Source organism: Melopsittacus undulatus, chromosome 2 (assembly GCF_012275295.1).
Source record: "Melopsittacus undulatus isolate bMelUnd1 chromosome 2, bMelUnd1.mat.Z, whole genome shotgun sequence".
Lineage (NCBI taxonomy): Eukaryota > Metazoa > Chordata > Aves > Psittaciformes > Psittaculidae > Melopsittacus > Melopsittacus undulatus.
In genome coordinates, this window is record NC_047528.1 from 88,424,247 (window position 1) to 88,436,409 (window position 12,163).

The 12,163-nt window shown below is 40.5% G+C and overlaps 1 protein-coding gene across 2 annotated transcripts in view; it reads right to left on the reverse strand.

The window, feature by feature from the left end:
* Positions 1-12,163, reverse strand: part of AGPAT3 (1-acylglycerol-3-phosphate O-acyltransferase 3) — a 96,947-nt gene that overhangs the window by 51,568 nt on the left and 33,216 nt on the right. The window contains exon 2 of one of the 2 annotated variants that reach the window (XM_034073910.1): positions 3,039-3,159. The exons of the other annotated variant lie outside the window; for it this stretch is intronic. The gene's annotated coding sequence lies outside the window, so the exon portion shown is untranslated. The remainder of the gene's footprint in view (positions 1-3,038; positions 3,160-12,163) is intronic. 2 annotated transcript variants of the gene reach the window in all.

The following is a 12,163-nucleotide window of genomic DNA, read 5'->3' on the forward strand; positions in this document are numbered from 1 at the left end:
GCATCACTAGAATATCCAGCATATAGGTTCTTGGTCTCTGATTTTCACCAGCTGGTTCCCCAAGTTAGAAGTGGTCCCTTTGCTGGCCCAGAGCACAGACCACCCTTGCAGGGCTGAACAGCACTGGGTCCTGGACAGAAGCACAGCCAGTGCTGTCCAACAAGGCTGCTCTTCCCCTAAGTTTTCTGGGGAGTAAAGCTTAGTGTGAAGCAGTCTGAGTGCTTTCAGAGATTCAGAGAACAGAGTGCTTCACAAAACACAGATGGCATGCTTGGTTCTTCCAAATAAATGCTACAAGGAGATGGTCTTTTGGTGCCTGCCCCTTACACACAGTAGTTAGAGGAGACATACTCAAGTGAAGGACATGCACACAGTATTTGCCCTGTCCTGAAAGAGTTTAGAGCAATGTTTTCTGCTCTGCAAGAGTGTTCCGTTCTATGATGCACTTAACACACCCAGACCTTCTTGAGTGCTCCTAGACTACCATGGAAAACTACTCCTTTCTGATTTTCATAGTCTCAACTCAGCATGTTATCTATAGAAAAAACAAACAAAACAAAATAGGAGAGAACATTACCTTTGCATGTTGTGCAAAATGGACTCAATTTAAAGACTGTACCACACCAGACTAACAGCAGGGATTGTATCTCTGGTAGCAGCTTTTCAGAACACCTGTCTGCCAGAGAAAAGATCTCTGTTTTACAGGCTTTGAAACAGCCTGTTACCATAGACTCCACATTGGTAAATCGACTATGAAAGCAGAATGTAATTCTTCTTCCAATATACTTCACATTTCTCCTTGCTTGAACTATGAAAAACTCTTGAAATTGTGGCTGCTGTGACTGCTTTGTGGTTCTGCCTGCTGCACCTTTACGTTCACAGATGCTCTGCAAAGATCAGTGGTTTTTTGTTGGGTTGGGGGTTTTTTTTGTAGTTTGGTTTGTTTTTCTGGGGTTTGGTTGGGTGTTTTTTTTTTTTTAATCTCCCTGTGGCCCCCAATCAAGTTTATATGAAAACCAAATCTTCATCCAAGTCTGAGTAAGAGAAATCCTCTCACAAAGACACACAATGAGGACAGGAGCAGCAGATGATACCCATAGGTCCTCTGCCTATGTGTAAACCCCCGCAGGAGCGGACGGCTACTATGGCAAATGTTATAATTTGGCCTTCCTGTAATTAAGTACCTCACCTCCTTCCCCTGTGTGACTGTTGGTACCAGCTGTGCTTTGGTTCATCAAGTGGGGATTTGTTCCACAAAAAGAAGCATGCACTGGGACACTGAAAAGCTCTCTCTTTATGCAATTTCTGTTAATCCATATTAATACCTATCTCAGGATTTATCTGAGCAATCAAGAAGGTAAAGGCTGAAAGAATTAGTCATGGGATTATTCAACCCATGCAGCTTCCAGCATGGTCATTCACTTCACATTCAGAATATTTAATATCCAGATTATTCCTTTGCAGGTTATAGCAATCTGAGATAAGACACACAGGCACCCACTACAAAAGGAGCACAGGCACCAGTCTTGGCAGCCTGCAGGGCTGAATCTGAGAAGCCCAAGTTCTCTCTTCTCCAAACAGAAGCAGAGCTTAAAAATTCAAGAACTGTACATAAAAACCTGCCCCCCAAGCATATCTTAGCTTCTCAGTAACACTTACACTGATGGCCTTTTCAGGCCTCACATGCAAAAACAGGCAAAAAATTGCAGTCATATAAACTGCAAAATATGCCACAAACCAGCAAATGCATAAAAACAGGCTTTTGTGTATTTCTGGGGCATTGCTCTCACACCAATGGCAATGAGCCCAGGCACAAGCATTTTGCAGAACTGGTTTTGAAAGTGGCTGATCACCATGACACTGTAACAAGGCTACATTCATTGATCAGCCTACTGGGTCTCCCTCTACCCACTAAAGCTGCAGTTGGTCAGCATTAACCAGATTCTGCTGCAATAACTAATTTTCAGGATTGAGGGACACCCAGAAGGAGACCCCTCTTTGATCCAAGAATATATGGGGCTCACAGGGTGCTTATTTGCCCACCTAAAGCAATCTGGGATAAATGCTTTAACTTCCCCTGTAGCAGGAAAATGTACAACTTCAAAAGGGATGTAACTTTGCATGAGGTCAGAATATGTGCCCTGATCACAGATGGTGGCTGTACTACCCTGTGAATCAGAGCTTTGAGAAACATTTCACAGAAATGAAAGTTTCTTGGGAGTCTACTTGCCCTATAATAGACCTTGAAATGCTATTGAATACTAAATCAAAACTCTGGATCTTTTCAAAATCATCAAGATCAGATGACTTTCCTATTAGAAAAAGCTACTAACAGCCCAAGAAGGGGCAGAGTATCAGAGATCATTAAAATATCTACATCTACAAAATATCTGACACTAACCACTCTGGGGTTTTAAGATCCTGCCCTGGAAAAACCTTGTCCTAATGCTGTGTAGATGGGGTCTCATCAGCTTTCACTTTTGCTGTCACTGCAGACCAGACTACAAAAAAAGTTAAAAAAAAAGAAAAAAAAAGAAAGAAAGAAAGGAACTTTGCTCCTGTAGCTTAACATTTCCATGCCTGGCTGCTGGACAAAATTAAAGGGTGTTTGGGCTACAGACAGCATAAGATGATCCCAGAGTCAGCAGTCAAGAGATTTCTAAGAATTCTTTAAAGGATATCCTCAAAGTACTGCAAGGCCACAGTTCTCCTTCTACATTTAAGGCGGGAGACGATAGTTAAGTATTTCTAGAGTCGTCCGGAAGGGGTTTTGTGGTTAAATCTTTGCTGCACTGATTACCAACAGATAAAGCATACATGAGAGAGCAGGAGCAAACACTAGAGGAAGCAACAAGCTAAAGCACTGATTTTGTCCCCAGATTAAAATTCTCAGAGTGGGAGACTTTTGACGCCTCCCCCAGCAACTCGTAAGTTCTATGAAAAGAACAGGATTTGCACCCCCATTTTTCTTCTAAAAGCAGCTTATTGCTACAGACAAAACGCAAATACAGAAACGTGGGGGAAGATTTCTTTCTTACCACCACCACTGGGGACCACTTCTGGCACCTGGCAACACTCAGAGCAACAGGAGAATCCCCATCTCCTCCCTCCAGGGAAGTATCGCTGTTTATGTTTCAAGCGATTTGCTTTCTCATTTGCCTATAAGCAAAGAAGAAATTCTTGAATGAATGAAGGTAAAAGTATTTTGTTTAGAAGCAAAACACAATGCAAACAACATGCAGCTGCTAACCCAGGTCAAAAATCATTAACTGAAATTCTTATTAAAATTACCCATTTCTTGCTTTTCCTTGGGGAAAAAAAAACCCTGTTTAATCACCCTTCCCATGTACTAATACTACACTCTGCTCCACAGGTATCAACCACTATTGCTTTTAGAAGGTCTAACTGGCACATACCTATGAAATTAAAAGCAAGTGTTCTCAACTTATATTTAGCAGTAAAATGGCAGCTTCTATTCAGAACAGAGAAAGAGCTTGCATACTCAAGAACTAGCCTACTTTTCCTAGCTTTACTAATCAGCATAACAAAAGGTATTTCTTTTACCTACAAACCTTGCCTCAATATAAGTTATTGAAAATGAAGCAGAAGCAATTATTCATTCTCAACACACACAATTAATCCTTATATTAAGAGCATTTTTTAATGATCCTGAAGCAATTAAGTTAATCATTACTTAATTTTAGATTGTTAAACTGGAGATTTACTTCAGACACAAGCTCTATCTCCGCATAATTTAGTGTCAGTAATTAGAGATGTACTTTACCCAGAGGTGGCTTGTTTAAAGCATGTTATCTAATTTCAGAAGCCTTATGCCACGAAATCTACAAACCAAACTTCAAAAAGAGAAAACCCCCAAAGAAACTCAAATTTACCAGACTGCAAACCTGTTTTTCCATAAAAATAAAAAACCTGAAGAAAAACAGTCTTTAAACATCTGCTCTACAAGTCAAAAGCTAATATAAAGCATTTTTTTAACCCACCACTACCTTTAGTAAAGTTTAAAGCCGTAAGAACAACAACAACAACAAAAAAAGCTTTCCTCACACAAATCACTTCATTTACAACTTATTTTAACCAGGATGTAAGGTCTACAGGAAAATATACATGCCTATTAGGATGCCAAGCAGGCCTACAGGAAAATGTACGTGTCTATTAGGATGCCCAGCAGGTGTCTGCCATGGGATGTAACCAGCACTGAATCATTCACTTAAACACATCTGTGACAGTGCTATCAGAGGAACAGAAAAAAAGACTAGGTATGTTTATACTGTACATATTTTACCCTGATTATCATACCATTCCAAAACTGCTCAATTACAATTTACTTCAGACAAATTTGTGTAAACATGTTGTTGAAACCAAACTGTGCTAGGAAATGCTAGTTAGTTATTCAGCTAGCTACCCATCTAGCTCAGCCTTAGGTCTGTATACAGTTAATGGCAACACTGGCAGCCAGTCCATCTGGGATGGCACGCTGCCCAAGGCCAGTTTTATGTTCAAACACATCTGCTGGTTTTTGGAACAAAGGGTATCATCTTCCACTGCTGCCATTAGAGAGAAGGAAAACAGATGACCGGGAAGCATTTCAAAACCACACCACTTTTTGCTACTCTTTGTCTTCAAAATTGTCCAACAAAACCAAACACATGCAACTGCTCAACATTCAATTAAAAGTCAACTGCATTAAAACAAATACAGAACTACCTTTATCAATGTGGAAGATGTAGATTCATTTCAAGAACTTAGTGCCAGTATTTTTATGAGCCAGTTTGATTTAGCATAGAAGAAAGGCTACAGAACTCACCCGAAGTACATAAAATTTCACCAAAGACTGACAAAGCAAAATAAGAACATGAAGCTACAAAAAGATCAGGACTCAACACGTTCGCTTCAGGGAGTTTACTCAAAATAAATATAAATAAGTCTCGGTTATCTGGGTTTTCAACAAACATTATTTAATACTTTTCCATGTAGTATCACACTGAAAATGTGAAGCTGGAAACTAGTAGAGGAACTCATAGCAGCAAAGATCCTGCCTAAAAGAAACCATGGCAGACAACCCAGGAAGGAAAAACTGCAGACATCCTGGACATCCCTAATGAAAACTCTAAACAAAACCAACTGATCTGCCTTCTGCTTTATTTTCCACTGCTTAACGGCTTGCATAGAAAAAAGTAATTATGGCAGCTGATGGCAAAGCTGGGAAGCAATTTGAACATAAGGGTGTATTGAGTCATTATACAACAGGCACCACAGCCTTCAAGACGGGAGCTGTAAGAGTGGGATGAAGGTCACTAACATACAATGCACAATCACATATATAAAATAAACAAGCCCCAGGTAGAGGGAGGCTGACCAGTGCCTGGAGCAGAAGGGCCTAGATTCACTAGCCCATCCTAGCACAAAGTGGCTGTGTGTCACTGCTGAGATGCAGCCGCGAAAAGTACACATGCAATCCACAGAAACCTTTCCAATGGAGACAGGAAGTACAGGGAAGTACACAGGAAGCACTCCTAAAATCCCATCTGGAATACCGTGCAAGAGAGGCTGACCATGTTTAAAAATGAGGTATTAGAAACACAGGAGGCTGAAGGAGAATTTTCAGTGCTGACAGCATGCATGGTGATGGGCACACTCAGCAGAGGGATGCAAGGGGATTTACAGGGGAAGTAAATGCTCACTGTAAGACAGCAAAGTTAACTGCTAGGAAGGGAAATAAACCATTTAAGCCAAAAAAAGGTTGCTGATACCACAACAAACAGGTATAAACTGGCCAGAAGTAAGTTTAGGCTGGAGACTATCAGAACAACAAGGCTCTGGGATAGGCTTTTGGTAACAATAAACCTACATGCTTAAGGAGGCCCTTGTTATGAGAAGGACATTATGACACATTACCCATTTCCTATAGCTCCCACCATTTTTGTAACTGTCCCATCTAAACATTCATTGAAGGGTCTGTTGAACTATCACCAAAAGCAGCTGTTTCAGTTCTCAGTGCTGGTTTGTGAGTTAAAGGGAAAGGGATGGAAGGTAAGTTATAGAGGAAAGTGTAAACAGTTACCATAACATTCCGCATACCTAAAAGGCAAGTATGTATCTCCTAATTTAAAATAATAATGTTAGCCATTTTGTTTACATTAAAATTCTCACATGCAACTATGGCAACAAAACTCATCCATTAAAAAAGATCAGCAAGCCATGAAAACAGTATCTCATCCCACTTCCCACAAGAAAGAGGTCTGTAGAACCGACGCAACAGAGCATGCCACCATTCAACAAACTGTATCACTCAAACCGAGCTGCATTCACTGATCTTGAAGGGATTCTGAAATACAGCCTTTATGGCCTGTTAAAGGGATGTCTGCCTTTTCACTGCCTGTAACATTTTACTAAAACTGATAAAAGTGAGGCCAAAGTTTCCAGAAAGACTACAACTGGTAGAAGAAATTCTGGTTCAATACTAAAGCACAGCAGTGTTATGCAAAAGAACAAGTTTTGATCTGACACTGGTTTTGTACCGGTGCCTGCATAAAAGGTACTTGAGCCCTAAAGAGAGAGAAGCTCTTTCCATTTAAGATCCTCATCTTCCTCACTTAAAAAGAAATATATATATAAATACCTTCAAATTGTATCAAACTGCTTTCTGATGTCTTCTATGACTGAACAAACAGATTTAGGCAATACACTGAGGGTAAAAGAGTCACATTTAAATACAGACATATTTTTCCATTAAAAAAAGTCAATTAAATATAAATGCATATGCACACACTTGAACACTTAAGCAGTTTCTCTCATAGTGCCTTGCATTGAATTCAATATGATAACTTTCAAACCCATGTTTCCATTAGCTACTTTGATAGCACAGCTTTGAAAATATTCTCAGTGCTCCAACATTTAGGACGCACAAGACTCAGAAGTGGATACATTCAACTCTGCCTTCAGCATCATCTCACAAGGGGAACACTTCATCCGGTTTTTTGTCTCTTCTCTCCCCCCTGCTCCTTTTTTAAAAATAATTTATTAAAATTACTGAAACCATTTTCTTGCCAGTTTTCTTCCTCACCAGAGAAAATATCAGTATCTTTGAATCTTCTGATTATTTCCTTGAACCACAGCTCAGTCCATTCTGTAAAGACCATCTTGCATATTATAATATCCCAATGTTGATAAAGGAATGGCACTCAGGGAAAAAGCTTGATAATATGTTTTTAATCACAAATTAACTTACTCCTTAGATGGTAAAACCGATTTCATTATAAACCTCCCTCAATGTTTTATGGAATCAGAGAGAATATAACAGCTTCAGGAAATTACTTCCTACCACCATCCACCTACTGTGGCCATTGTCTCTTAGAGACCCTAAAAACTAAATGCTTCCCTAATGATAATTGGAAATGACTGACTGAGAAAAATAAATCTTCAGTCATAGCAGGAAAAACTAGAAGAATGTCAATAAATTATAAAGAGTATACAACAAAAAATCAGAATCATTTCCCCACACCCCCATAATGCATGCCTGAAGTGTGAAGCTTCTTGTCGTGGCTGTTAAAGGTGGTATAAGTAGACTGAAAAGAGAGGAACTGGAATTATTAATGAAATGGAAATTAGGAGGATATGACGGAGGAAATACAAGTCATTGTGTTGACTGCAAATCCTTTTGTAAGACATCCATTGTAAGCCAGACTGCTGACCTAGATGGACCAATGACAGACAGTCTCTCCCTTTTCAAGACTTCTGCAGCAACAAAGCACTTTTGCAATCAAATCCTTCAGTTCTGAGCTTCCCTCTGTAAGGTGAGGAGCAAATAGGCAAGAATGAAGAGAAAGAAAGTACCTGTGACCTCATGACTCTGTAAAATTTTCTGTTTATTTATCAAAAGGGAGCTTGAGCACCGGCAGAAGATCAGTTACACCTAACCCTGTACAGAGCCTTCTGCAGAGCCAGGGCTCTGAAGGATAAACATCCTCCATCAGGTTCAGCTGTGGCAGCCTAAAACATTACTGCCCCCTCTTGTCCATCCCAGCCGTCTGCTAAGGACCACTGCTTTATAGCTGGAACATCTTCATAGCCTGCACCTTAGCTGCCCTAATTCAGAACTCAATGTGTTGGTTTAAACCCCTGATGAAGGCGGGTTCTTGCCACGACTCTCCATTTTTATTTTGTTTTTAAGTAAAGCCAGTAAACTCCACCAGAATTTTCCAGCTGTGTACTGCAGTGGCTGAAGCACCTGCACATGGCCCTTTCTGTGGTGCCAGTGGTTGCTAACATCTGAAGGAGCAACCAAATTCTGAGATCACTGCAGCAAGATCTGTTAGACAATCCTGATCCTAGTTAAGGAGAGTGAATTATTCTTGGTTAAAGAGGCTATAATTCTTCTCATACTTGAGACCAGAAAAAGGGCAAGACCTTAGCAAGTTAATTCAGGTGCCTGTGTAGCACTATAGTGCTTAGTTGGAAAGCTTTCATTTCACTTCTAGCTTCAAACGTGACGTATAGAAAAGGAAACCACGGCCAGTTAAAATGACATAAACTGTGAAAGCCAGAGCTGCCCTAAACAACTAGGGCAGAACATCTTTGAACCAAGCATGCACTGTCTTGGGACAGTTACAGTTCAAACACAGGTTTATACCCAAGAAAATTAGTAATTTATCTGCAATTTCTTAGAGAGCAGTTGAAACTTAAACAGCAGAGGTTTAGACTGGATATAAGGAAGAAATTCTTTACTGTAAGGGTGGTGAGGTACTGGAATGGGTTGCCCAGGGAGGCTGTGAATGCTCCATCCCTGGCAGTGTTCAAGGCCAGGTTGGACAAAGCCTTGGGTGATATGGTTTAGTGTGAGGTGTCCCTGCCCATGGCAGGGGGGTTGGAACTAGATGATCTTGAGATCCTTTCCAGCCCTAACTTTCTATGATGCTATGATTCTGTCTCTAAGGTTTTGCCATGACTTATCCCTGATTAAATGCCTAAATAAAAACCACTGTATAAATGAGTAAGAGGGAAAGTTGAGTAGGCTCAGGCAAGGTTTCTGTATTTCTTTGTGTTTAAGAATGCTTGGGTTTCATTTGGGTTTATTAATAAAATTTTAATTGTGAATAAATCTTAAATGTGCTTTATAAAAACATTGCATAAATTGGTTTCTGGGAAGGAGCAGGCTCTGAAAAAAGGGCCTGAATTATTTTTCTAAATGGCTAATTACTTATAAACCTGTTTTGTTCCTATCACAATATATAATGTAAGGCTGCCGTGTTCAGAGTAATCCCAGGGATTTTTTTTTCTTTTAAACACTGTAATATTCTTTTGCTTAGAATATGCCCAGTATAAAATGTTTATGGCAATAACAGAACACAGTTCTGTCTACCACAGAGCTACATAAAAGACTGCCTTCACCAAAATAAGGATAGCCAGCTGCTGTATCTAGCACCACAATACTATAGAGAGACCTGCTGTGGAGTTAGTGTGGAAAACATACACAGGAATAATCTGCAGGGTAACAGATAAGCTTAATTTCCTCATTTCCCTCCTTCCTTCACTTTTTAAATCTTACAAGAGACAAAACAACTGCAAACAACCTCCACTGATATCCTCTGGCTGACCTTCAAAAAGGCACATTCCTTTCACTACAGTGGCCCTCCGCCACTTTGTGCTAAGCTCCAAACCCTGTGGCTGAGGGTCCCTGCACTGCACTCTGGGGAAGCCTCCACTGCACAGCTGGAGCTTCACGAGTTTTTCTCCCATTGCTCTGGCATTTTCTTTGGTGTACAATAGATTTATAGATAGCTTTTAGAGCTGTAGGTTTTTAAATGGCCTTCAGTCAGGGGCGAAGAAAAATAATCCTCAAACACAATTCTTCTTAGCTACCCACTAATGAGAGACAATTGATCATTAACTGTCATGCTCCGATCTTCCACAAGCAGGCTTTCCAGTTACTCCAAATTAACAATTTTCCTAGGAATTGACAGATAAAGTTAATTGGAAGGAGTTACCTCATGGGGTTTGAGAACTGCAGCAAGTCTTTGGCAGAAGTACCTTTCCTTTACTGGTCTTGAATCTGCAAAGTTCCAAAACGAAAACTTGTAGGTGAAGTGTTAGTCACATCAGGATTAAAATTCCCTGCAACCTGTATGTGTCCAGCACACCAGACCTATGTCTTCTCCCTGAGCTCCCCACCCCTCCACACCACTTCCCTATCCACATTAAGCTTTTTTTAGCATGAGACGGCCAACAGGGTCATGAGCAAACGAGCTTGGCTAAAAATGTTCTCCAGCACTGTTCCTCATGTGCCTCACTGTTGTCTACTACATCCTCTGCCTTGATGCTGGATATCCTTCAAGCTTCCAGACTGCTTGCAAAGCACCTACTGCTGTCAGTGCTAGCACCAGCAAATCCCAGGAGACAGCCACTTGCTAGCACTGGGCACAAACCTGTGTGGCAGCTACTTGTAGCTGAGGGATCCTCCTCATCACTAGTTAACTTACTGTCCCTGGTTAGACTAAACTAACTACACATCTTTCTGTTTATTCACTATTCATAATTCAAATACAAATGAAATTAAAAGGATCTAGCAATCTAGTTAAGAACTTTAATGAACATCAATAGCATCTTAGGAATAAAGTATCATAAAGCACTTGAACTAATTAAACTTACTTCCAGTCCAAAACCCTCAGCATTCGGCATTAAGAAAGTAAAAGTCTTTTAAAGAAAAATTTAAAATTCTGAACAGCTGCAGATAAAGTATGAACAGACAACTGTGAAACTAGTTCCATTTGCTATCATAGCTCATTGAGTAATGCAAACAAGGAAAGAACAGTTAAATACAACTCTATCTCGAGGGAAAAAAAATATGCTTTGTTATTGGTGAAACCATCTTACGGTGACTGAGGCGATAATTTTGGATGAATCAGCTCTGCAGGATCTCAAAAAACCCATAAATATGCATACTCATACCCTAGATACGCATACTCCTTTCAAAGGTACAATGGCTAACAGTAAAATAATAGAAATAAAATACAATCTTCAACAGAGCGAACAGCTGAGGCAGAAAGGCCCCGTTTATCTTCTCCAGGAGAACCTGTGCATTGAACCTTTGAACTAATGTCTTCCTTCAAGTTTAATGCCACCTTCACAGCATTTTTTAATCAGAAATATACATAACAGATTTCCAGAAGCCTGATGAAGCTGGAGCTAGTTCCAATCTAAAAAAATGATGTAATTCCTAAGAAGATGCATTATCTTTACACTGTCCTAACTTGGTCTTGGTCAAACACAGCAAGAGAGGAAATTGCTATGTTAGAGGTTAAAAGCAGAGAAAAAAAAACAAGTCAAACAGAAGAGCACAGGGTGAGGAGACAAATGATACTTGTGATCAAAGGGTAATACAGCACGAGAGTTTTATTAATCTTGCAGGAGTCCAGCCAACAACCCTGCCAAGGGGCTGTCCACACTCCTTCCCGAGGCTGCTCCACGTGTACCAAGCACAGAAAACCTCACCAGACCACTTTGGGTCATGCGAGCCCAGGGCTGGCACAGGCTCACTCCAGCCCAGCATGACTGCAGCAGGTGCTAGCTATTTTTATGTCTAAACTGCAATTTACATCCGACCTGTTATTAAGTTCAAAGGGAGAAGCCGATGCAGCAATGCCACTGGGCAGGCAAAGCAATGTGCTCCCATCTCATCGGTGGAGAAGGGCAGGCTACAGCTGAGCGGGGAAATGCAGTCATGGCCCTCAAATGCTTGGTGGGCTGCAGGAACAGTCTGCAGGAACACTCCAATTGTCATAAACCAGCTGTACAACCTGTGAGATACCAAGAATCCTGACCCTTTCTTCCCCCTGCATTACACAACCCACTTCTGACAGAACCAGACTGCGGGTAGCACACGCTTGTTTAGGCTAATTTAATGTTTCTGGATACTGTAAGGTGTGCATAGTTTGTAAATAAAGGAGTGCAGCACTGAATTAATAAATTGTGAAGTTCTGCATGACAGAGCACTGAAGCAATAGTCTAACCGATTCAGCAGTTCATTCTCACATCACAGATCTCAAAGGACTATTTGGAATGTAACCAAGTGGCCAACTATGTACAGGGAATCATGTCGACAGCAGATCATCTGCAGTTTGATAATTACTTCAAAATCCTTTTCAAG